This window comes from Rutidosis leptorrhynchoides, chromosome 2 (genome assembly GCF_046630445.1).
Source record: "Rutidosis leptorrhynchoides isolate AG116_Rl617_1_P2 chromosome 2, CSIRO_AGI_Rlap_v1, whole genome shotgun sequence".
In the NCBI taxonomy this organism is placed as follows: domain Eukaryota; kingdom Viridiplantae; phylum Streptophyta; class Magnoliopsida; order Asterales; family Asteraceae; genus Rutidosis; species Rutidosis leptorrhynchoides.
In genome coordinates, this window is record NC_092334.1 from 607,514,208 (window position 1) to 607,538,765 (window position 24,558).

The 24,558-nt window shown below is 30.6% G+C and overlaps 1 pseudogene; it reads right to left on the reverse strand.

Annotated features, from left to right (window-relative positions):
* Nucleotides 1-2,598: 2,598 nt before the first annotated feature.
* LOC139889987 (uncharacterized) lies at nucleotides 2,599-4,001 on the reverse strand (annotated as a pseudogene).
* Between the last annotated feature and the right edge of the window lie 20,557 nt (nucleotides 4,002-24,558).

Genomic DNA, 24,558 nt, shown 5'->3' on the forward strand with positions numbered 1-24,558 from the left:
GCTTGGCTTGAGGGGTATTGGGGTGAGATCCAACTGGGGTACTGCCAACCCATGTTCGATTCTCACTCCAAGCAGAGAGTTTCCGACCTTTGATGGTCCTGCCAACATCGATGCGATTTGGGAAGGTCTCTGAGGGGATTTTTCTAACCTTCGATGGTACTGGCAACATCGTCGCGAACTGGGTTTCCTCCTAACGCGTGTGTGGGTGACAAATGAGAATATTCGATGTCGATATCGCTGTTAAAAAAAAAGATCACACATTTCAAGCTTCGTAATACAAAGTTCTCTCTCATTAACAAGACTAGACGACACAACTTCTCATCAACTTAAGACAATACATTCAAGAGCTATTCAAAGATTAAGAGAATCTTTATAAGAAGAAGATTCTCAACATGACTCAACATCACCGGTCACCATTTACATAAAGACAAAAGATCTTCCTAAAGAAGAAGTTTCCAATAAATTCAACAATTTCAACTACACAAAGGTTTCAAAGATTATGAGAATTTTCAAACAAAGAATTCCCTACATTTCAAGTTTTCACCTCAACATCATCTTCAAAGCTTTCTAACAAGTCTTCCTCAAAAGATTAAAGACAAAAGATGATCAACAACAAATCACATCTAAGGAGGAGATTGTTAGGCACAAAATACATTAATTTGTTAAGTGATAATGGTAGAATATAAATACCTTGTGATAGCCTAGATTTGAAGCTAAGCCTCATAACCCACACACCTCTAGACCTTGAAAACATACACCTACACAAACACTCTCAAACTTTATCTTGTAATTATGACACAATGATATTGATATACATCTACTGCTACTGATCCCCATTTTATAATCATCACCATCATCATTTCAATTATACAACAACTTACATATACATCAATACACATACATTTGCATACATATATACACTATGCATCATGGTTGCAAAACTTAGATGACTCGGCCAAGTTCTCGACGATAACTCGGCAAAATTGTCCAAACGAGAAATCGGTGTCTAACTCGCTCAATTTTTTATTTTTATTTTTTCATTTGACAACGTCGGAAAACTAGGATCTTGCCTGAAATGTTTGCTCAGATCTTGCCTGAAATTTTTGAAGAGAAGGAAGGAGAACAAGAAAAGGAAGGAGGAGAGGAGAGGAAGGAAACAAGTGAAATGAATCAAGCCGAACCACATCTTCTTGTAGCAAATTTTTAGGTGATATTGTATACGGATATAGAGGGAAGGAAAAGTGAGTTTCAACCTTTTAGATATGGTACAATGTACAGATCTTGACATTTATAAAGAGTGATATTTAAATAGTTTAATAAATTTTTTTTCTTTTATCAAATGGCAATAACAGCCCTTAACTTTTATCAAGCTTTAATAACAAAAACAAATTTGATAATCACTCTTGAACCTTTAATAAAATGAAATAAAAGTCCCTGTTATATATATATATATATATATTAAAATGTCAACGAAAGTCAACATCCGGGTTCTCCCCGAGAACTCCTCAAAAACCTCCTGCCTAGTTCTCTCCAAGTCGCTAGTTTTACAATCTTGGTATACATACATAATCATATATTCATCATTCAAGCTCGAATTCATGATCATAAACATGAATTAAATCAGATTTTGTACCTTTCAGTATTTATAATGCAAACGCAATCCTTCAGAAAAGGAAACGATTTACAATATCAACAAAAAAGGAAACGATTTATTTTTGGTGAACAAGAAAAATCGTTTTCCTTGGTGGACAAGAAAATCATTTTTCTTGACTGAAAATTCAATAATCGTATTGCCAAAAACCTACTCGCACGTGCTCGGATTTTCAAAGATGCATTTGTGTCTGCAGGTCAGAGTAATCTCAAGCCCAAATCCACTTTTCTATACCCCACACGCGCAGGAAAACAAGTAAAACACATAGATACTTACAAAATAGTTTGAAGTCAAAACCCAATGAACCACCCAAAATTCCAATCTTTGGGCGATGTGGGATATGTTCCCACTTTTCTCAGCTTTTGCGCACTAAACACCAACTTTGAGATGTGATATCTCATTCACCTTTTATCCATTTTGGACACACTCTAGCCCATTTTAAAGCCCTTGTCAAGGACTACAAAGCCCACTAAATAGTGTTATATATATATATATATATATATATATATATATATATATATATATATATATATATATTAGTGATTCATCATATATTAATATGTTTCTAAAGTTGGTAAAAACTCATTTGTTGTAACTAAATTCTCCAACACCAATGGATCGAAGTACTCAAGTACCCCCACCCGAAGTGCCAATCAAGAAGCTCTTCGTTAAGGAATGGAGCCTATATTTATAAAATATGGTAAGTTATCATTGAAATAACTAGCGTTTGGAGCCTTTTATGAGCCTTTTATGAGGTTTTATGATCTTCGATATGAGGAAAATGATGTAGACATTGATGTTTCCGATCCTCTCTTCTTTATTAACAGTCATAACTTAAAAATAAATCAAAGTTCATAATTGTTTTAGACACTAAATCAATTTATAACTCAAACGCATCTTCCATACTTTACAATGAGAGATTGATTGCATACTTGAAAAGATTTGGTTTAAGCTATAAACCCTACACACAAAGAGATACTGATGTAACACTTTCTAAAAACAAAAAATAAGAAACACAAACAGAAATATTAATTCCAGCTCTAGTTAATCAAACAATTAACTTATAATCACAACCTAATTAACACAGAACCCTTGGCAAACTTAAAGGTTGGCCAGGTAATCTATTTAACTCGAACTTAAACACCAACTTCCTTTCATTTTTTCTTGTGTACAACGGTTCACAATATACAATCATTCGTAAACAAATACCTGCTGATTTTTGCCAACTTTGCGAATTACTCTAACCGGATTTTTTTCAAACATGCTATTCTTCAAAGCAAGATTACCCCTTTCAAGTTTTTGATCTTCTTGTGGCTTTTTACATCCCAAAAATCCATGCCCGCCATGAACACAATAAATTAACCTATCACCACATTCACTCTCGTTCGAGTAACGTTGAGAATTGACAATGCTGATAACAAGATTTTTACCTTGAATGTTGGTATAATCTCTACCACATAGTGGTTGGCAATGAAGACCAACCATTTGAAGCTGTGATCGGAACTTAAACTTGTCGTCGACTTGGACCCCACATACGGGTCCTAATACCTTTTCGGGATCTATCCAATTTAGTCGTTGCTTAACTCTCTTCGCAACCTCTTGAGGAAATCGCCAATTTGCAATCTTGTCTTCATTCGGCTTTAACCTATTTTGTTCTTGATAACGAGAGTCGTAAACTTCATTAAATAAGCTCATAGCTTTTTTTTATCTTCTCACGCTTAGCGAGCTCATTACTCGATGTATTTGCAATAATATCCATTTTCCACTTTTGGGCATTACCATCTTTTGAACACCTTGGGTCCCAAAATTTAACTTTGCTGGCTGGCCTTGAGTCGAGATAAGTCTTTCTCCCTGATTCCCTTGGCTCGGACCTCTTAAATTTATTATTCTCATCACGAAGATTCTGGTCCACATCACTTGAATTCATAGAAAGCTTCTTCGCGATTACAAAATTGGTGGTAACTTTTGGATTTTTGCCTAGAGAATTTGACATTAATGCTTTAGGCCTTTTGTGATCATCAACCTTGCAACCATTTACACCGTCAATTGGTCGCTTGATAACTTGCTCAGGCGTCGCCATTAAAGGACTGCGATCGCAAACATTTGTCAAGTTGTTAAACGGCTTCCTCCGAGAAACAACTCTCTTGGTGACTTCTGGTTTTTCAGAGCAACCTTGCTTTGAAGATCTGGGATCCCAATATACTACTTTCCCGGCTGGCGGCTTAGAACCGCCAACAGGAATGTTTCTTCGAAATTGTTTGAGTTCGTATCTATCAAAATCAGGATTACTGTTATTCTGAACACGAAAGTTATTCGAGTCCACCAACTTATTGTTGGAATCTGAAGCCATATTCTCTAAACTTGAGTTATGAGTATTATATATCTAAGTTTTCTAGCTTCTTCTCAGGTTTGATTCTTGGTTCTGTTGTTTGAAATTGAGAGCGAAAGAATAAATAACTATAACTATAACTACTCGTATATATAATATAACGAAATCTTAGCGTTGGTTACCTGTCAACAAATTAATGGCTGTTAGTTACACTCAAAGATGCAGTTAAAAAAAAAGTAACACTCAAGAGATAATAACGAGTTAATAGAATCGACCGTTTGAAAACGGTGGAATTTTAAATTTTTTGTAAGGAGTTTGTATTGTATATCGATTATGATTTTTTACTTTTTTTTTCGCAAAAAACATAAATGAAATATATAAGACTTTTCACAAAGTGGTGAAAAATCAAAGATTACACAATGAAATGGCATGGATTTACATGCTTTATATCGATTATGGTTTTTTACTTCATTTGTCTTATCGGGATTTAATTAATTTATTTTATTAATTAAGGGTTTGGAAGCAATAACTGCACTTTCAAGCCTTCTCTAGGTTCTGATGAACGCTTCTAACGTCTATATTCAAATTGAAAATTCAAAAATCCCATCTCAACATTTTCAAGCCTTTTCTAATTTATCTTCAAACGTTGGATAGCTCCCCTTCTTCGGTGGTGGCTGAACGGTGGGCTGAACGGCGGCTGGATCTAGGGCTACGACGGAGCAGAAGCTCGGGGAGAGATTTTTGTTGGTAATTTAGTGTAATTGAGAGACTTAGTTTACACTGGTAAATGGGTTTAGAGATATGGAGTGTACACCCATTAAGTGATAGACTTCCTTGACCCAAAAGCGGTTTGGTAACTGTCTTAATATTATTTATTGACATTTACATATTTGAGGTTAATGATATTAAGATTAGTCTTGTAACCACTTGTGTTAATGTTATTAAGACTAGTCTTGTAACCTCTAAAGGCATTAATATTAATCATGCAACTACTAATAACATTAAGAGTTATTTTTGTAACCATCTTATGGTTTGATGACCTTTAACTTAGTCATGTAACCTACTTTGTGGGTTAATGTTGTCACAGCCCCAAATAGGGCCTAGGGTATTTGTGACTAATTATATCAAATCACAGTTGTACAAACGAGAACGACTCTAAATGAGACGTTTTATTTATTAAATAAACAGCGGAAGCATTATTCAAGTTTTACATCATAAGAGTACAGTAAATGGGAAATGTCTAAACAAAATGATAAATATGAATGATGGATTCCATGCAAGCAGCAAAGTATACATCAATCATCTAGTAGCAAGTAGCAACTAGCTCAATCATTACCTGAGACAAAACATGCTTAAAGTGTCAACCAAAAAGGTTGAGTGAAATTCATAGGTTTATAAATAATATCCAAAGTTTTAGACCACAAGATTTAGTTTAAAGTTGATCAATATAGATATATCAATCTAAAAGTGTTGCCGCAGTTTGTAATATCGCTACTAAACAATTTACCCTATGACACCTTGTACTGTCAGTGTCGTGGAATCATTATTATGTAACCAAAGACCAACGGTCGAATGGTTAGAGACGTTACTCTCAATAGGCCTACTCACAATAATTAAGTTTGCATTTAAACGTAGCAATTGACGATATTACAGTAGCGATTTAGCATGAATCAAAGCATGACAGCATAATTAACAATTTAGTACTTGTGTCTAAGCGTAAAACAGTTATAAAGCAAGCATGTGTCTCACCCCAAAAGTTATAAATAGTTAAGTAAACAGTAAAAGTGGGGCTATGAAAATCACCTTAGTAGCACAAAAGAGTATTCCACGAAAGAATTGAACGGAAGGACGTGACCGAGATCTCAACCTAGAGATAGAACGTATGATCAGACATTGCCTAACAGACAATAGTATATAGTACTATATTGATAGTAATGGTTCACTAAAGAATTTCCATTTTCGGAAGGTTACTATTTATGGAAAGTTTCCACTTATAGAAATTTTCCAATTTTAGAAAGTTCGGGTTAATCTTTAGCAAGACGTTGTATAACTTTACTCAAGCTTCGTTGCTATCAAATAAGTCAGGAATGACCAGATGTAACCGGGGGCCCATGACTCTTGACCAGAATCTAAGTCATGGCATTCGAGATCCACAAGCTTACCCATAAATGGCAACCTAGACATCATTCACTTACGACCGTGAGTAGCGATGAAGTTCACATGAATTGTACATTATCTTTGATTAACCTTCACTTTAGGTTTATATGTTATTATATATGTTATATTATATTTATTAATGTATTAACAATTTGATTATCTTATATTATATACTATAAGTTATTATTATTAAATTAGTATAGTTATAAAATAAGTGTTTATTAATAATGTATTGTTATTAACTTACATTATAAGCATTATACTTTATTATATAGTATACTTAGTTATTAACCGTAAGTTATAATAATAATATTAATTTAGTATATGTAATATACTTATGTTAATCGAAAATCATACTAATATATGTTAATTCGAATATTAATTCATTAAATATTATATTTATAATTTTTTATAAACTTATTTAATTATACAATTCAGAAGGATATTTTATAAAAATAATTTTATCAAGTTTTTGTATTTATTTCCCACTTTTCTTTATATAAATACTCAGTTTATATTAATCAAATTTAATTAGGTAATAAATATTAAATCGACCTAAATAAATAATTTTATATTTTTTACAGGTTCTATATTATGTAAAAATGTTATAAAAATTATTAAATCAAATTTTATATCAAAATATTATTTATTTAATGTTTTTTAATTATTTAACCATTGTAATCGGCCTATAATTAAATAAATTGGAAAAATAATTTAAAATTAATTTTTATATTTTTTAAAGTATCTAGTGATGCTACTAATCATATAAAAATTTTATAAAAATATTTAATACACGTTTGTATTTATTTTGTATTTTCTCTATTATTTCTCTCGGTTTAGAATAATGTAAAAGTAAATTCTTTTTAAATAATAATCGTCCCATTTATTTAATTTTTATAATTTTCACTTGTTTATAAAAGTATAATAATCTCAAAAAAAAATTATAATTATTTTTATTATTGTTTAATATTTTATTACGAATTTTATATTATTTTTATGTTTAAATACTACATAATTCGTATTTAATTATAAATAATATTCCATAAATTATCAAAATTATTTTTATACATCCTAATACTTATAATACTAATTATAACATGTAAAAATAATTTATATATATTAAATTAGAATTTTTAAAGAATATACAAAAAAATAAAAGCAATTCGATAAAAAATATAGAAAATATCTCAAGTACTTTCCCAAGTTTGTGAGAGAGTTTTTTCAAAGATTTGATAGAAGTTTTTATGAAATGGAAGTGGGTATTTATAGGAATAAAATGGTTGGTGAAAAGAAAAAATATAAATAAAATAAAGGTGCCAATTTTGACAAAAAATAAAAACATGTTAAAAATGTTTTTAATAAGTTTTTGTTTATGAAAATATTTAGTCAAAATTCATGGGCTCATTATTTAATTTATAAAAAAAAAATCTCTTTTTTATAAGCTAAAAATATATATATATAATGATTAAAATAACTTATCATTTAATTAATAATTATGTTTCATATAGTTTTAAATATAATACGTATTAATATTAATATTAACTAAAGTTATTTTATATAATTAGTGTAAACTTTAGTTAACAAAAAGTGTCGACTAAAAATAAATATTTGATCAATGTCAAATTTAATTATATATTACGTATGGATAACAACTCTATTGTCAAATTAGTCAATTCAGGTATGGAAATATGAGAGTTGTTATAGTACCTACCCGTTAAAAGAAATTTCGTCCCGAAATTTAGTTGTTGTCATTAATCGGTGTTGTTCGTACATAGACGAGGATATTTACGTTTTATTTGGTTTTCACGTTCCCAGGTATGCTCGGGGCCTTGCGTGAATTCCAACGGATAGAATATTGTTCTGTTTCAAGAATTAAAATCATACAAGCCATAATTTCTACAAGTTCTTCTACGAAGTGCATTTTATTATTAATGCGGTGATCATTCAAAATGATGATGTTATACAAGTCATTTCAGTAAATTGGATACATAAAATATGTTATGAATAATATTGTGCTTATTTAAAATCTTGAGCGTTTATGCCACAATATTGGGACAGATAAGACAGAGAGGACTTCGTGAAATCATATTCATGAAATTTGATAGAGATCATCATTGTTTACAACAAGAATATCTTAATGATGAATATGAGTTGAAAAATAAAGTTTTATTACTATTTAATAATATGGATAAAACGATTCGATTATAGGAAGCGTATAAACGAAGCTATCGTAAAAGAGTGCATGAGAAAATTAAATGTTCGCCTTAACTTTTGACGTAGTCACGATTGATTTTAGGAATTCAAGGGATTAAAGGAAATCTTCGTAATCTATAAGATTTGATTCTCCGGTATTCACGGAATTTTGAGATTTCTTTGATTAAATGCAGTGAATTGCCTTGATTGACGTGTTTGGAAATTTTGCTATAAATTAGCTTCTTCCGTTTCATTATCTTCACCACTTCTATAATTTTTTCCTAAATTCATACTTCCAAAAGATTTGTTAATATGCTCAATCCTGTATTGATACTTGTTATTATATTGACCATATATGCAGTCATTCTTCTTTTTCTTTTACCACCAGAGGAATCTGTTTACTTCTACTATGCTCTTGGGGTTATATTATTTTTAATTCTCCCGTGTCTTTATATTGGTATACGCATTGATATACACGGTTTGTAGTTTCGGAGTCGTTATCGGGCTTTATATTTTCCCTTATATGTCGGAGCTTTATGCTTTTGTTTCTTCTTCCCGACTTCAAGTCAAGCGAATAATGGTCCAGAACTCGTAGGTATGAAGTTTCGAATGATTATAATTTATAAAGTAGAAAGGAAAGGTAATAGCACGATTTGATTTGTCAAATTACCAGAATATTCGGAAAAGACTGAATCATCAAGAAAAATATTTTCTTGATATGTTTAGAGGTTAAATAGAATGTAAGAGTTGTGTAACATGGCGAATGGTGATTTATACAGTCTATGAATCATCATTTTCCATTAAAAATTTAGCATGACTTACTGTAATATAATCACGTTGGCCTGACGTCATTATATTATACTAACTCATGCTTCAATTCCCAACACTTCTTCAAATCATTCATAATTTAAACTTGAATTTTACAGAATATAGAAACTAATACAGTTTCCTTTATGATGTGATAAAGATATCGCAAAGAGATAATTAATTGCGGACAAGAATCATTATGATGATATCATCAGAAATATAGAGGATATTTATGTTGATATTTTGGAATTTCTAAGTTCGAAAGTTGATGAAGAAAAATTTTTCGCAAGCTTTTAACATGACTTCGGAGCAAGATATTCTCTAAAGAATTCATCGGATCCAGAATTACCTGGATTCTTTGAATATAGGGTTTGGTCCTTGTATTTGTCCTTGGTCTCCTCTATGGTTAGCTCAATCCGTTTTTCAGTTCCAAATTTTCTTTTGAGCTTTTCCAACGTAACATTCTTTATTATAAAACTTTTTGCCATTGAGACCATCTACAATTTTGCTGTTTCCTCTGCATTTAATGCGGTCATATTTGAATCATTGGTTATCAATCCGAGATGGTTTCAAGAAATTTCGTTTTTAGATGATTAAACACTGATTGTAATCGTCAACGGATCTAATGGTTGATGAATATGCGTTGTTGATTTCAAAAGAAATGAACGATAATTTCGGTGGTTTGATGTGATAATTCATCATAGAATACGAATGAATATAATTCATGAATGTAGTGATTTTTTAGAAGGATAACACCTGCTAAAGCTTTACTTGGATTCTGATATGTCAAAATTAGAATAGATAATTGAATTTGTATGAAGATGGTTGTTCTTTTTAGTGAAATGATACATATATCTTGTGGATGTATAGTTACTGATTATTGAATCAGAATTTGTAGAATGTACGGTGTAACAAATTAATGTGAAATCTAAATATTTCTCAGGTATTACCTACCCGTTAAAATATTTTCACAATTAACAGTTTGTACAAAAGAATTACAATCTTTATAAAGATATACATTTATATATGTATTCTTCAGATAGGTTTAATGAGTAATATAATATTAAACTCATTTAATTTGCTGTTGAAACGAGAGTAAATAATCTCCAAAATCTTAGAGATTTCATAATTGTCGCGAAATATTTCGCTAATGAAGTTATGATTCAATTGTTCATCGTTCATTGTTATAGATATACCTTGGTGTATGATGTTGGTGCTCGTGTAATCCTTGTGAAATTCACAAGACACGAATAATGTTTTTCTAAAAAGTTTCGAGTATATCAAAAATGGAAGTATACAATCAATCTTGTATATGAGTAATACACTTGGTTTAATATGAAACAGAGTTTATTTTGTTGAAGTAGTAATTAACGATTGTTAAGTCGTTAACAAAGGATATACATCATAGCATATTGTGATATGAATTAACCAAGTAGTACATACTAGTTAAGATTCACACGTAATAGCTTAGTACGAAAAGATTTATTATTGTTCCAATCCATATATATAAAGTATACATATATAGTTCTTCAGGAAGAATGAGTCAATACATCTTAACTCATTATTACTAATATTCCTTAGTATCTATGGGGCGTATGATGTTGATGTTCGAGGTACTGAGTGTGATGTTGAGGCGTGGGATGCGGATGTTGTTGTTGGTGAAACTGATGATGTTGGTGGTGATGCTGATGGTACTGGTTATGCTGCTGGTGCTGATGCTGGTGTTCGTAGGTTTCGCACCATATTCTCCAGAGCCACCACTCGAGCGCGAAGCTCGTTGACTTCTTCTATTATTCCGGGATGATTGGCGGTTCGGACAAGTGGATGAATAAGATCTAGAATTTTAGATATTATATATTCGTGACTAGATATTCTGGAAATGAGGGTGAAAATAGTGTTCCGAACGGGTTTGCCGGTAAGTGCTTCAGGTTCTTCACCAAGAGGTGAATTCGGTTGGCGGAAGGGATTACCTTCTTCTTGTCTCCATTGATTAAGTTTACTACGAACCCATCCCCAATTCATCCAAAATAGATGATGGCTGATTGGTTCGTTTGTTCCGGTTACGCTGCCATTGGAGCTCGAGGAATCAGTTGAGAAATCCATATTATGTGATTTGAATTAGGGTTTGATATGAGATTAGTGTTGAATACTGGATGATATATTCATCTCCTTGAATATGTATATGTAGCAAAAAGATTTCCGTAATTTACGGAGGAAATTTAGGAAAAGTGTTAGACAAAGATTATTGGGATAGATACGATAAGATATAATAAGATATGATGTATCTATACTCTAATAATGGTAGTATGACGTGTCTAGATGATAAGTATGTAATCTGATAATCTTTTGATTAAAGATTTTCAATTCGTAATGTCCTATTTAGGTCCAGGGGCTTAAGCTATAGGATCCTTTAAATCAGTAATCCAAACGCTTTCTATTCTATAGTTTCGTAGACGTCATCCGTCAAGAAAATTCAATGATCAAAACAACAAGAAAGCAAAGAAAGTAATGAATATGAATAGTGATGACATTATAATGTCTTTGAGATTCTCGATAACTCAATAACATTTTCTGGTTCGCAAATCGATGCATAAAGGCATAAGGCATATAGGTACGTGATATAACAGGGAGTTATATACGTTTGAGCATGAATAGTAACAAATATAGGAGTTTCAAAATTCATGGATAATATTTCATGTAATACATATGTAATACACAAACCATGATAGATGACTTAGGAATGTCGAGAATTTCAGAAATCGTAGTGTCGCATTTAAACGCGGTGGCGTAATTGGATAGTACTTAGAAAAGTGAACAGAGTTCTTAGATTGACTTGGCATTCTAAGATAAGTAAAGTTTCTAAAGTATAGTGTAACATTTAACAATTAAAGGCAACAATTAAAGGCACTATAGTCAAGGAAAGTTGTAGTCCTACATTGCTAAGGTACCTAATTGTATAAGGCACACTTAAAATGCAATCCTGGTTCTCTACAACATCACTGGTCTGATACCAATATGTCACAGCCCCAAATAGGGCCTAGGGTATTTGTGACTAATTATATCAAATCACAGTTGTACAAACGAGAACGACTCTAAATGAGACGTTTTATTTATTAAATAAATAGCGGAAGCATTATTCAAGTTTTACATCATAAGAGTACAGTAAATGGGAAATGTCTAAACAAAATGATAAATATGAATGATGGATTCCATGCAAGCAGCAAAGTATACATCAATCATCTAGTAGCAAGTAGCAGCTAGCTCAATCATTACCTGAGACAAAACATGCTTAAAGTGTCAACCAAAAAGGTTGAGTGAAATTCATAGGTTTATAAATAATATCCAAAGTTTTAGACCACAAGATTTAGTTTAAAGTTGATCAATATAGATATATCAATCTAAAAGTGTTGCCGCAGTTTGTAATATCGCTACTAAACAATTTACCCCATGACACCTTGTACTGTCAGTGTCATAGAATCATTATTATGTAACCAAAGACCAACGGTCGAATGGTTAGAGACGTTACTCTCAATAGGCCTACTCACAATAATTAAGTTTGCATTTAAACGTAGCAATTGACGATATTACAGTAGCGATTTAGCATGAATCAAAGCATGACAGCATAATTAACAATTTAGTACTTGTGTCTAAGCGTAAAACAGTTATAAAGCAAGCATGTGTCTCACCCCAAAAGTTATAAATAGTTAAGTAAACAGTAAAAGTGGGGCTATGAAAATCACCTTAGTAGCACAAAAGAGTATTCCACGAAAGAATTGAACGGAAGGACGTGACAGAGATCTCAACCTAGAGATAGAACGTATGATCAGACATTGCCTAACAGACAATAGTATATAGTACTATATTGATAGTAATGGTTCACTAAAGAATTTCCATTTTCGGAAGGTTACTATTTATGGAAAGTTTCCACTTATAGAAATTTTCCAATTTTAGAAAGTTCGGGTTAATCTTTAGCAAGACGTTGTATAACTTTACTCAAGCTTCGTTGCTATCAAATAAGTCAGGAATGACCAGATGTAACCGGGGGCCCAGGACTCTTGACAAGAATCTAAGTCATGGCATTCGAGATCCACAAGCTTACCCATAAATGGCAACCTAGAAATCATTCACTTACGACCGTGAGTAGCGATGAAGTTCACATGAATTGTACATTATCTTTGATTAACCTTCACTTTAGGTTTATATGTTATTATATATGTTATATTATATTTATTAATGTATTAACAATTTGATTATCTTATATTATATACTATAAGTTATTATTATTAAATTAGTATAGTTATAAAATAAGTGTTTATTAATAATGTATTGTTATTAACTTACATTATAAGCATTATACTTTATTATATAGTATACTTAGTTATTAACCGTAAGTTATAATAATAATATTAATTTAGTATATGTAATATACTTATGTTAATCGAAAATCATACTAATATATGTTAATTCGAATATTAATTCATTAAATATTATATTTATAATTTTTTATAAACTTATTTAATTATACAATTCAGAAGGATATTTTATAAAAATAATTTTATCAAGTTTTTGTATTTATTTCCCACTTTTCTTTATATAAATACTCAGTTTATATTAATCAAATTTAATTAGGTAATAAATATTAAATCGACCTAAATAAATAATTTTATATTTTTTACAGGTTCTATATTATGTAAAAATGTTATAAAAATTATTAAATCAAATTTTATATCAAAATATTATTTATTTAATGTTTTCTAATTATTTAACCATTGTAATTGGCCTATAATTAAATAAATAGGAAAAATAATTTAAAATTAATTTTTATATTTTTTAAAGTATATAGTGATGCTACTAATCATATAAAAATTTTATAAAAATATTTAATACACGTTTGTATTTATTTTGTATTTTCTTTATTATTTCTCTCGGTTTACAATAATGTAAAAGTAAATTCTTTTTAAATAATAATCGTCCCATTTATTTAATTTTTATAATTTTCACTTGTTTATAAAAGTATAATAATCTCAAAAAAAAATTATAATGATTTTTATTATTGTTTAATATTTTATTGCAAATTTTATATTATTTTTATGTTTAAATACTACATAATTCGTATTTAATTATAAATAATATTCCATAAATTATCAAAATTATTTTTATACATCATAATACTTATAATACTAATTATAACATGTAAAAATAATTTATATATATTAAATTATAATTTTTAAAGAATATACAAAAAAATAAAAGCAATTCGATAAAAAATATAGAAAATACCTCAAGTACTTTCCCAAGTTTGTGAGAGAGTTTTTCCAAAGATTTGATAGAAGTTTTTATGAAATGGAAGTGGGTATTTATAGGAATAAAATGGTTGGTGAAAAGAAAAAATATAAATAAAATAAAGGTGCCAATTTTGACAAAAAATAAAAACATGTTAAAAATGTTTTTAATAAGTTTTTGTTATTGAAAATATTTAGTCAAAATTTATGGGCTCGTTATTTAATTTATAAAAAAAATCACTTTTTTATAAGCTAAAAATATATATATATATAATGATTAAAATAACTTATCATTTAATTAATAATTATGTTTCATATAGTTTTAAATATAATACGCATTAATATTAATATTAACTAAAGTTATTTTATATAATTAGTGTAAACTTTAGTTAACAAAAAGTGTCGACTAAAAATAAATATTTGATCAATGTCAAATTTAATTATATATTACGTATGGATAACAACTCTATTGTCAAATTAGTCAATTCAGGTATGGAAATATGAGAGTTGTTATAAATGTTATTACGATAAGTTTAATGTTATTAAGGTTGGTCTTGTAACCATCCAATGGTTTAATGACTATTATGAAATAATGTTGTAACTACATCTTGTGGGTTAATGCCTTAAAAGATATATTCTTGTAACCATTTCCTATGGTTTAATAAGACATTTTTATATTGTCTTGTAACGGCTGATAATGAAATATTATTATAAGTGATTAATTAGCCATTAAGTCTCATAATGTGTTTCATCTTCTGGGTGCCTATATAAGAGGATAAACTATTTTCATGAGAAGGACAAAGAAGACACAAAATACTCTCTAGCAAAAGGTTCTTATTTTCTGCCAAAATCAAGAACATCATCTTTGTCTTATCCCAAAGTGATATTTGTGTAACCCAGGCAATAAGGGTCAAATAATTACTTTTCGTAAAGTGATTACACGATCCAGTGATATATCCGGTCATCGATTATTTTACGTTACACAAAAGTATTTAAAACTTCCAACAGTTTTAAATTAAATGATTCAACAAGTATGACCCAAAACTGTAATTGGGACTAACATAGCTCCGATCAAGGTTGTAAAATTCGCTATTCGGAGATTAATCGGTCAGAATATTGAAACGAGTAACAGACAATTCGGGGAATTAATCGAGAATTAATCGGATTGTAAGTTATAGATTTAATTATTGATTACCAAAATTACATTTGCAAATATAAAAAAAATTCCATAAACATAAACATACATTTTAACATAATTGTTTAACATTGTTGATTTTGTTCAAAAAATATAAAATTCTAGGCTAAATCCATATTAAAATGTTGACTAATCTTGACTTTGCTAAATTTGATTACCTGCTGACCGATTAATTAAACAGACTTTGAAAAATCGGAACATATTGCTCTCATAAAAGATTAATCGGGAATTAATCGACGAGTAATCGGGGTTTCAGTGGCTACAATACTTTACTTTGATATATTGCATTATAAATATAAATATGTTACTTAATGTAATTGAACAATCTTATGTACCCCATTAGACTCATAAATCAAACAAACATCTGTTTTAATAAACACAAGAAAAGCACCATCTTCATTCTCTTCAACAATCTACTCTCCGTTCGATTCAAAAGTCCATCAGTTATTTTCAAATTATAAATATTGTTCAATAAACCATCAATATACAATAAACCATACAAAATAGCTTGAAGTCAATACCTTATAAACCACCCATAATTCCACTCTTTGGGTGATGTGGGATAAGATCACACGTTTCTCATCTTTTGCGCACTAAACACCCAATTTTAAGATGCGAAATTCACCTTTTATCCGTTTGACAAACCTTAGCTCGTTTTAATCTCTTTTCAAGAACTACTAAACCCACTAAATAGTTATATATATAGTAATTCATCATATATTAATACGTGTCTATAGTTGGTAAAAACTCATTTGTTTTAACCAAACTTTCCAACACCAACGGGATCGACGTATCCCCACCCGAAGTGCCAATCAAGAAGCTCTTCATTAAGGAATGGATCCTATACATAATACAAATATGGTAAGTTATCGTTGAACTAACCAACGTTTGGAGCCTTTTATGAGGTTTTATGATCTTCGATATGAGGAAGTGATGTAGACATTGATGTTTTCGATCCTCTCTTCTTTATTCTAACAGTCATAACAAAAATAAATAAATCAAAGTTCAATTGTTTTAGACACTAAATCAATTTATAACTCAAAACGCATCTTCCATACTTTACAACGAGAGATTGATTGCATACATGATGTAGTGACCCGTCCTAATCCACCTGGACGAAGTCATCAGCATTTGGTTCCAAAGCGAGGTGCTGCCCTAAATATGCCATGAATGACTCCATGTAATATGAGCAAATGCACAGCGGAAGATTTCTTTCATACATGAGAATAAACATGCTTAAAAGTGTCAACCAAAAGGTTGGTGAGTTCATAGGTTTATCATAACAATCATTTCAATATATTAATAGACCACAAGATTTCCGTTTATAAATATATGTACACTCGCAAGTGTATAAAAGTATTCTATAAGTTGTAGGCACCCGGTAACAAGCCTTAACGTTCATGTTTTACCCTCTAAAGTACACCAGATCAGGTGTGTTTAAAATAACCTCAAAGTACTAAAGCATCCCATAGTCAGGATGGGGTTTGTCAGGTCCAATAGATCTATCTTTAGGATTCGCGCCTACCGTACATAGACAAGTAGTTTAATGTTACCAAGCTAAGGGTATATTTCTGGTTTAAACCCACGTAGAATTAGTTTTAGTACTTGTGCCTATTTCGTAAAACATTTATAAAACATGCATGTATTTCATCCCAAAAATATTAGATTTTAAAAGTGGGACTATAACTCACGTATCAATATTGAGATTCAATATTGCAAGAAAGTATTTAGACGCAACGGAGATGACAAACACTAAATTGACCTCACGAGCATACCCATGAACCATACCCATCACCTCCATAGCTATAACCCATATTTTCCTTAGCCCTATCCCGCTCCCAACACGTGTTTTAAAATCACTCGCGCGTACCCTTGTCGTAGTATTTTATGTGTAATACTAATTAATAATATTACAACTAATAACAATAATAATAATAAATAATATACCGAGTATATATCCTAGATAGAGAGATCGAGTGATATAGGATGAATGAATCCGGCCGAACAAATTTGAGTTTTATAGACAAGATCCGGGACCCACACCCACAATCACGGAGGGTTCATTAGTAAATGGTACGTAATTGCGGAGCTACTCTGGCCCAATTCACTCACAAATCATACAATGGCTGCTAACATTTAACTTATATTTTATTTATATAATTAATTATATATTATATTATATTTACGTACATAGTTAAATTGTAATTTTTACTAAAATGACTCTTACGTTGTCACTCGACTCATGTACCACTTTCGGTTTTTCGAGCGCACTTTCGTACGTTTAGAAAACTAGCCTTTTACGTTACGCGACGTGTACCTTTATTAATAATTAGACTTAAATTAATGGAAAACTAACCCACTCAAAGTGTAACTTAATCTTTTTAGTGTTTTAGTCATTTACTTCTATAAATCAAAGTCTCGTTATTTAACAAAACTTATTTAATAATATTAGTTTAATTTAAAACGTTTTATGACTAAATTAAAATATATATATATATATATATATATATATATACATAATATATATAGGTTTGAAATATTTTTCCAATAATACAACATTTAGATTTTCAAAACTAATTATATTTCAAAGTATAATTTAAGATCGTTTACATAATCGAATATATTATATCATATAACGTTTACGCTTTAAAACTTAATTTGATAATATTCTTTTATGTAACAATGTTTATTTTTAATTTCCTTAAACTTTCTAAATAATATATCTTAATATCTATCGAATCAAATAAACAAATGTTACTATCGTTTTCTTAACAAATTGAAATAATATATTTTTAATAAACACGTTGTTAACACACGTTGCAAGTTATTTATGTACTTAGTTCTAACAATTACCATTTCCACCTGTTGTATATATTCAATTCACGTTATTTAAACAAAACCTTTTTAAATAACAAATTCTATCCTATCGAGAAACGTTTTCGTTTAATAAAGTTAAGTCATATAATATATAAGTCATAATGGTTCCCAGTTTCTAACTTATAGTTCAATCGTGTATCGTAAGGTTAAATCTAAAGGATAATCAAACGTACATAATCATTTTAATGTAACATATCAAATGGGTTTGTCTAGTCGACTAACCTTATCCCAATTATTCTTTCTATATGATCAATCATTATGAAGTCGAATAATTAACTTATTAACAGCACGAGAAATTTTTTGTAAAATACGTATTAGAGATTAAACAGGAATCTCCACTAACTTTTGTCTAACTCTGGTTAGGTGATACTTTGTTCTTACTTGTAAATTACTTTATCATTTATTTCGAATATCGTTAAAAAGAAACGATTTCTCAAATTAACGTGGGCTTCGTAATAGAGACTCGTAATCATGATTCAATGTATCTAATAATTCAATCATATGATATTATCTTTTAATTCCGTCAATAACTTTATTGAACAAATATCGAAACAAACTCGTTTATGTAAAGTATTATATATTTAATACTTTGTTAACGTTTTCAATTAATAAGTATATATTATATACATATCAGTATACACATAAATGTTCGTGAATCGTTAGGCATGGTCAAAGGGTAATTGATTACATGAATATGGATTTCAAAACTTTCGAAACTCAATATTACAGATTTTGCTTATCGTGTCGGAAACATATAAAGATTAAAGTTTAAATTTGATCGGAAATTTCTGGGTCGTCACAGTACCTACCCGTTAAAGAAATTTCGTCCCGAAATTTGATCTAGGTCGTCATGGCTAACAATAAGAATGTTTTTATAACGAATTTGAGTTGATAATCAGAGTTTTATCATCATTGAGTAATATGGATAAAACGATTTGGTTACTCGAAGCGTACGAGTGAAGCTATCACAAAAGAGTGAAATGATGTAAATAGAGGTTCGTCTTAACTTTTGACGTTGTCTTGGTTGAATTCCAAAATTCAAGAGATTTAAGGAAATCCTCTAATCAGAAAGAAAATGTATTAGCACCAATTATTAGCAACTGTTGGAATTACGAAAGAACAAAAATATTAAGGAAATATTTCCGTGATATGCTTAGAGGTTAAGTAGAATGAAAGAGTCGTGTGACATGACACATGATGACGTTATGATCTGTGAATCATCATGTTCCATTAGAAACTCAGCATGACTTACTGTAATATAATCACGTTGATCAAGTGTCATTATATTATACTAATTCATGCATCAATTTCTTCACATTTCTCCAGAATTCATTCATAAATTAAACTTAAATTTTACAGAAGTTTTCAATATAATGAAACACAGGAAGCACGAAGAGGTATATAATTTCGGACGAGAATATTTATGAAAATATCCTCAGAAATATCGAAGATATTTACGATGATATTTTGGAATTTCCAAGTTCGAAGGTTGATAAAGAAAAATTTTCCGCAAGATTTTAACATGACTTCGGAGCAAGATATTCGTTGAAGGTTTTATTGGATCCAGAATTACCTGGATTCTTTGAATATAGGGTATGGTCATTGTAATTGTCCTTAGACTCCTTCGTGGTTATCTCAATCCGTTTTCCAGTTACAACTTTTCTGAGTTTTTCCAACATACTATTCTTTATCATCAAATTTCCAGAGATTAAGGTCGTTTACGGTTGCCTACAGTTTCTGCTGCTTCATTCAGCTTTTTCAACATTTAGAGTATTGATTTGTAGACTGAGTGCTTTTCAAAATTTCAGAATGAAAGATCATAATTCTAAGAGATAAATGTTATACATATAACTGCTGATGTAAATATGCTGTGAGTTTTCAAAGTACCGATTGCTGATTTCCGGTAATTGGTATGGCAATTCTTGTTACAAGATGCGAATGAGTACATGATGAGACTTCAATAGATAAATATAGTGATTTTTCGGAGGGATTTAAGCCAAGGAGCAACGAGGTTGCTGGTACGTCTGCTGGTAATATGATGGAATATAAAAGGTTCCCCGGTAACAATAAAAGAGCACGCATATATATCAAGGTTATAATAAGGTTGTTTCAAACGAAAAGTCGAAGTTGACTTGCTGGAGCTGTGACAAAGTTGGCTAATTTGGAAAGAGATTTGAAAAGTTATTTTCGGTAATAATAACGTTAAAAGAATTAGCACAGTTGCGCGTTAAACGTTTACTCAGTTTCTGAGAGTTTTCAGGTGCATAACTATATGCATCAATCTTTCCTTCCCGTAGATGAAGTGCGGTTGGTTTATCCTCTCGATTGAGGTGTTTTCAAGAATCATGAAAGGTTTGAACGCAGATTGTAATCATCAAGATGCAAATGAGGTTTAAGATGAAATCAAGTGGTAAACTTGAAGAAATGTTTAGTTTTATATGTTATATTTATTATTTTTAATTCATTTTAATTGTCCAATGTTATTAGTTCACAGTCGATAGTCCACAGTTGACAGTCCAATAATTCATATATAATTTAATATATAATATTCGAATTAATTAATACGTATCGTGACCCGTGTACATGTCTCAGACTCGATCACAACTCAAAGTATATATATTATTATAGAATCAACCTCAACCCTGTATAGCGAACTCGATCATTACAGCGTATAGAGTGTCTATGGTGATTTCAAATAATATATATAGATGTGTCGATATGATATGTCAAAACCTTGTATACGTGTCCCGATATTTAAAGTGCGTAAAATAAATAACAGAAATTAAATGACGATAAATAAAGTGCGTAAAGTAAATAACAGAAATTAAATGACGATAATTAAATTGCGATAAATAAACTGCGATAAATAAAATGTAATCAGTTAGCTAGGAACAGTTAGTTAGGATTTCGTTAGCGTGGATTCTTAACAAAATTTCTCATAGTTATTTTGTTTGTTTCTAACAAATTTTATTTTGTTCAATGTTTTCTTCACTATGCCACTTGTCGGATTCTGATAGGTCAAAATCCAAATATAAAATTGAATGAAAATGGTTATTCTGTGATGAACGGATTCGTATATTTGTGGGTGTAAGTAGGATAGTAAATGACCGTTGAATCAGATTTGAAGAATGTACAGTGTAACTTATTAATGTGAAATCTAAATATTCCTCGGGTATTACCTACCCGTTAAAATATTTTCACCATTAACAGTTTGTACAAAAGAATTTTTAATTACAATCTTTATGAAAATATATATACATATATATTTTCTTCAGATGTAATCATGGATTTAATGAGTCAATATGATATTAAACTCATTTGATTTACCGTTAGAACAAGAATATATAATCTCTAAAACATTAGAGATTACATAATCGCCATGTCGAACGAAGATAAATGATGTAGAACGATTCGTAGGACGATGATTATACTCGAGATACAGAATGAGATGTTGAGACATGGATTGTTGAAACTTGGGCTGTTGGTGGTACGGGTGCCATTGGTGCTGAGGCTGGTGATGTTACTGGTGTTGGTGATGTTGCTGATGCTGGTAAATTTTGCACCATATTCTCCAAATTGATTACTCGAGCGCGAAGTTCGTTGACTTCTTCTATTATTCCGGGTTGATTATCAGTCGGAACGAGTGGATGAATAAGATCTAGAATTCGAGATAGTATATAATCAAGACGAGGTACTCTGGAAATGAGAGAGAAAATGGTATTACGAGCAGGTTCGCCGGTAAGTGCTTCAGGTTCTTCGCCAAGAGGGAAATTTAGTTGGTGGAAAGTTTCGCCTTCTTCTCGTCTCCATTGATTGAGTCGACTACGAACTCAGCCCCAATTCATCCAGAATTGATTATGGCTGATTGGTTGATTCATTTCGGTGACACTGCTTTAGGAGCTTGAGTGAAACTCTATGTCGGAATAGCTGTCGAAATAACAATCGGAATAGTTATCGGAATCTAAGGGACCCGAACTGGTTGAGGGACTCATCTCGTACGATCAGATGAAGGATTTTTGATAAGGAATAGAATAGGATGTAGATTAGTACCCTGCAATACATAATTTACATATATGCATATATAATACTAAAATCCCATAAGTTACGGAGGAATCTACGGAAGCTGTCAGGCAAAGGTAACAATAACAGATACGCTAAGATATGAATTTATCTATACATTGTCTATGCAATAGAGGCAGTAAGACATGTCTAGACTAAGAATGATAAGCAGGAAATTTCCTGAGGATGATAAGCAGATGATTTCCGACTAGAAATGATAAGCAAAACTTTTGACATGCAGACACGGTCGAAGTCCAGACTCACTAATGCATCTAAACAACTATCAGTTAGACACACTAATGCAAGACCTGGTTCGCTAAGACCACCGCTCTGATACCACCTGTAGTTTTCCGTCCTAATCCACCTGGACGAAGTCATCAGCATTTGGTTCCAAAGCGAGGTGCTGTCCTAAATATGCCATGAATGACTCCATGTAATATGAGCAAATGCACAGCGGAAGATTTCTTTCATACCTGAGAATAAACATGCTTAAAAGTGTCAACCAAAAGGTTGGTGAGTTCATAGGTTTATCATAACAATCATTTCAATATATTAATAGACCACAAGATTTCCGTTTATAAATATATGTACACTCGCAAGTGTATAAAAGTATTCTATAAGTTTTAGGCACCCGGTAACAAGCCTTAACGTTCATGTTTTACCCTCTGAAGTACACCAGATCAGGTGTGTTTAAAATAACCTCGAAGTACTAAAGCATCCCATAGTCAGGATGGGGTTTGTCAGGCCCAATAGATCTATCTTTAGGATTCGCGCATACCGTACATAGACAAGTAGTTTAATGTTACCAAGCTAAGGGTATATTTCTAGTTTAAACCCACGTAGAATTAGTTTTAGTACTTGTGCCTATTTCGTAAAACATTTATAAAACCTACATGTATTCTCATCTCAAAAATATTAGATTTTAAAAGTGAGACTATAACTCACGTATCAATATTGAGATTCAATATTGCAGGAAAGTATGTAGACGCAACGGAGATGACAAACACTAAATTGACCTCACGAGCATACCCATGAACCATGCCCATCACCTCCATAGCTATAACCCATATTTTCCTTAGCCCTATCCCGCTCCCAACACGTGTTTTAAAATCACTCGCGCGTACCCTTGTCGTAGTATTTTATGTGTAATACTAATTAATAATATTACTACTAATAACAATAATAATAATAATAATCTTAATAATAATAATAATAATAATAATAATAATAATAATAATAATAATAATAATAATAATAATAATAATAATAATAATAATACTAATAATAATAATAATAATAATAATAATAATAATAATAATAATAATAATAGTTTAAATAAATAATATACCGAGTATATATCCTAGATAGAGAGATCGAGTGATATAGGATGAATGAATCCGGCCGAACAAATTTGAGTTTTATAGACCAGATCCGGGACCCACACCCACAATCACGGAGGGTTCATTAGTAAATGGTACGTAATTGCAGAGCTACTCTGGCCCAATTCACTCGCAAATCATACAATGGCTGCTAACATTTAACTTATATTTTATTTATATAATTAATTATATATTATATTATATTTACGTGCATAGTTAAATTGTAATTTTTACTAAAATGACTCTTACGTTGTCACTCGACTCATGTACCACTTTCGGTTTTTCGAGCGCACTTTCGTACGTTTAGAAAACTAGCCTTTTACGTTACGCGACGTGTACCTTTATTAATAATTAGACTTAAATTAATGGAAAACTAACCCACTCAAAGTGTAACTTAATTTTTTTAGTGTTTTGGTCATTTACTTCTATAAATCAAAGTCTCGTTATTTAACAAAACTTATTTAATGATATTAGTTTAATTTAAAACGTTTTATGACTAAATTAAAAAATATATATATACATAATATATATAGGTTTGAAATATTTTTCCAATAATACAACATTTAGATTTTCAAAACTAATTATATTTCAAAGTATAATTTAAGATCATTTACATAATCGAATATATT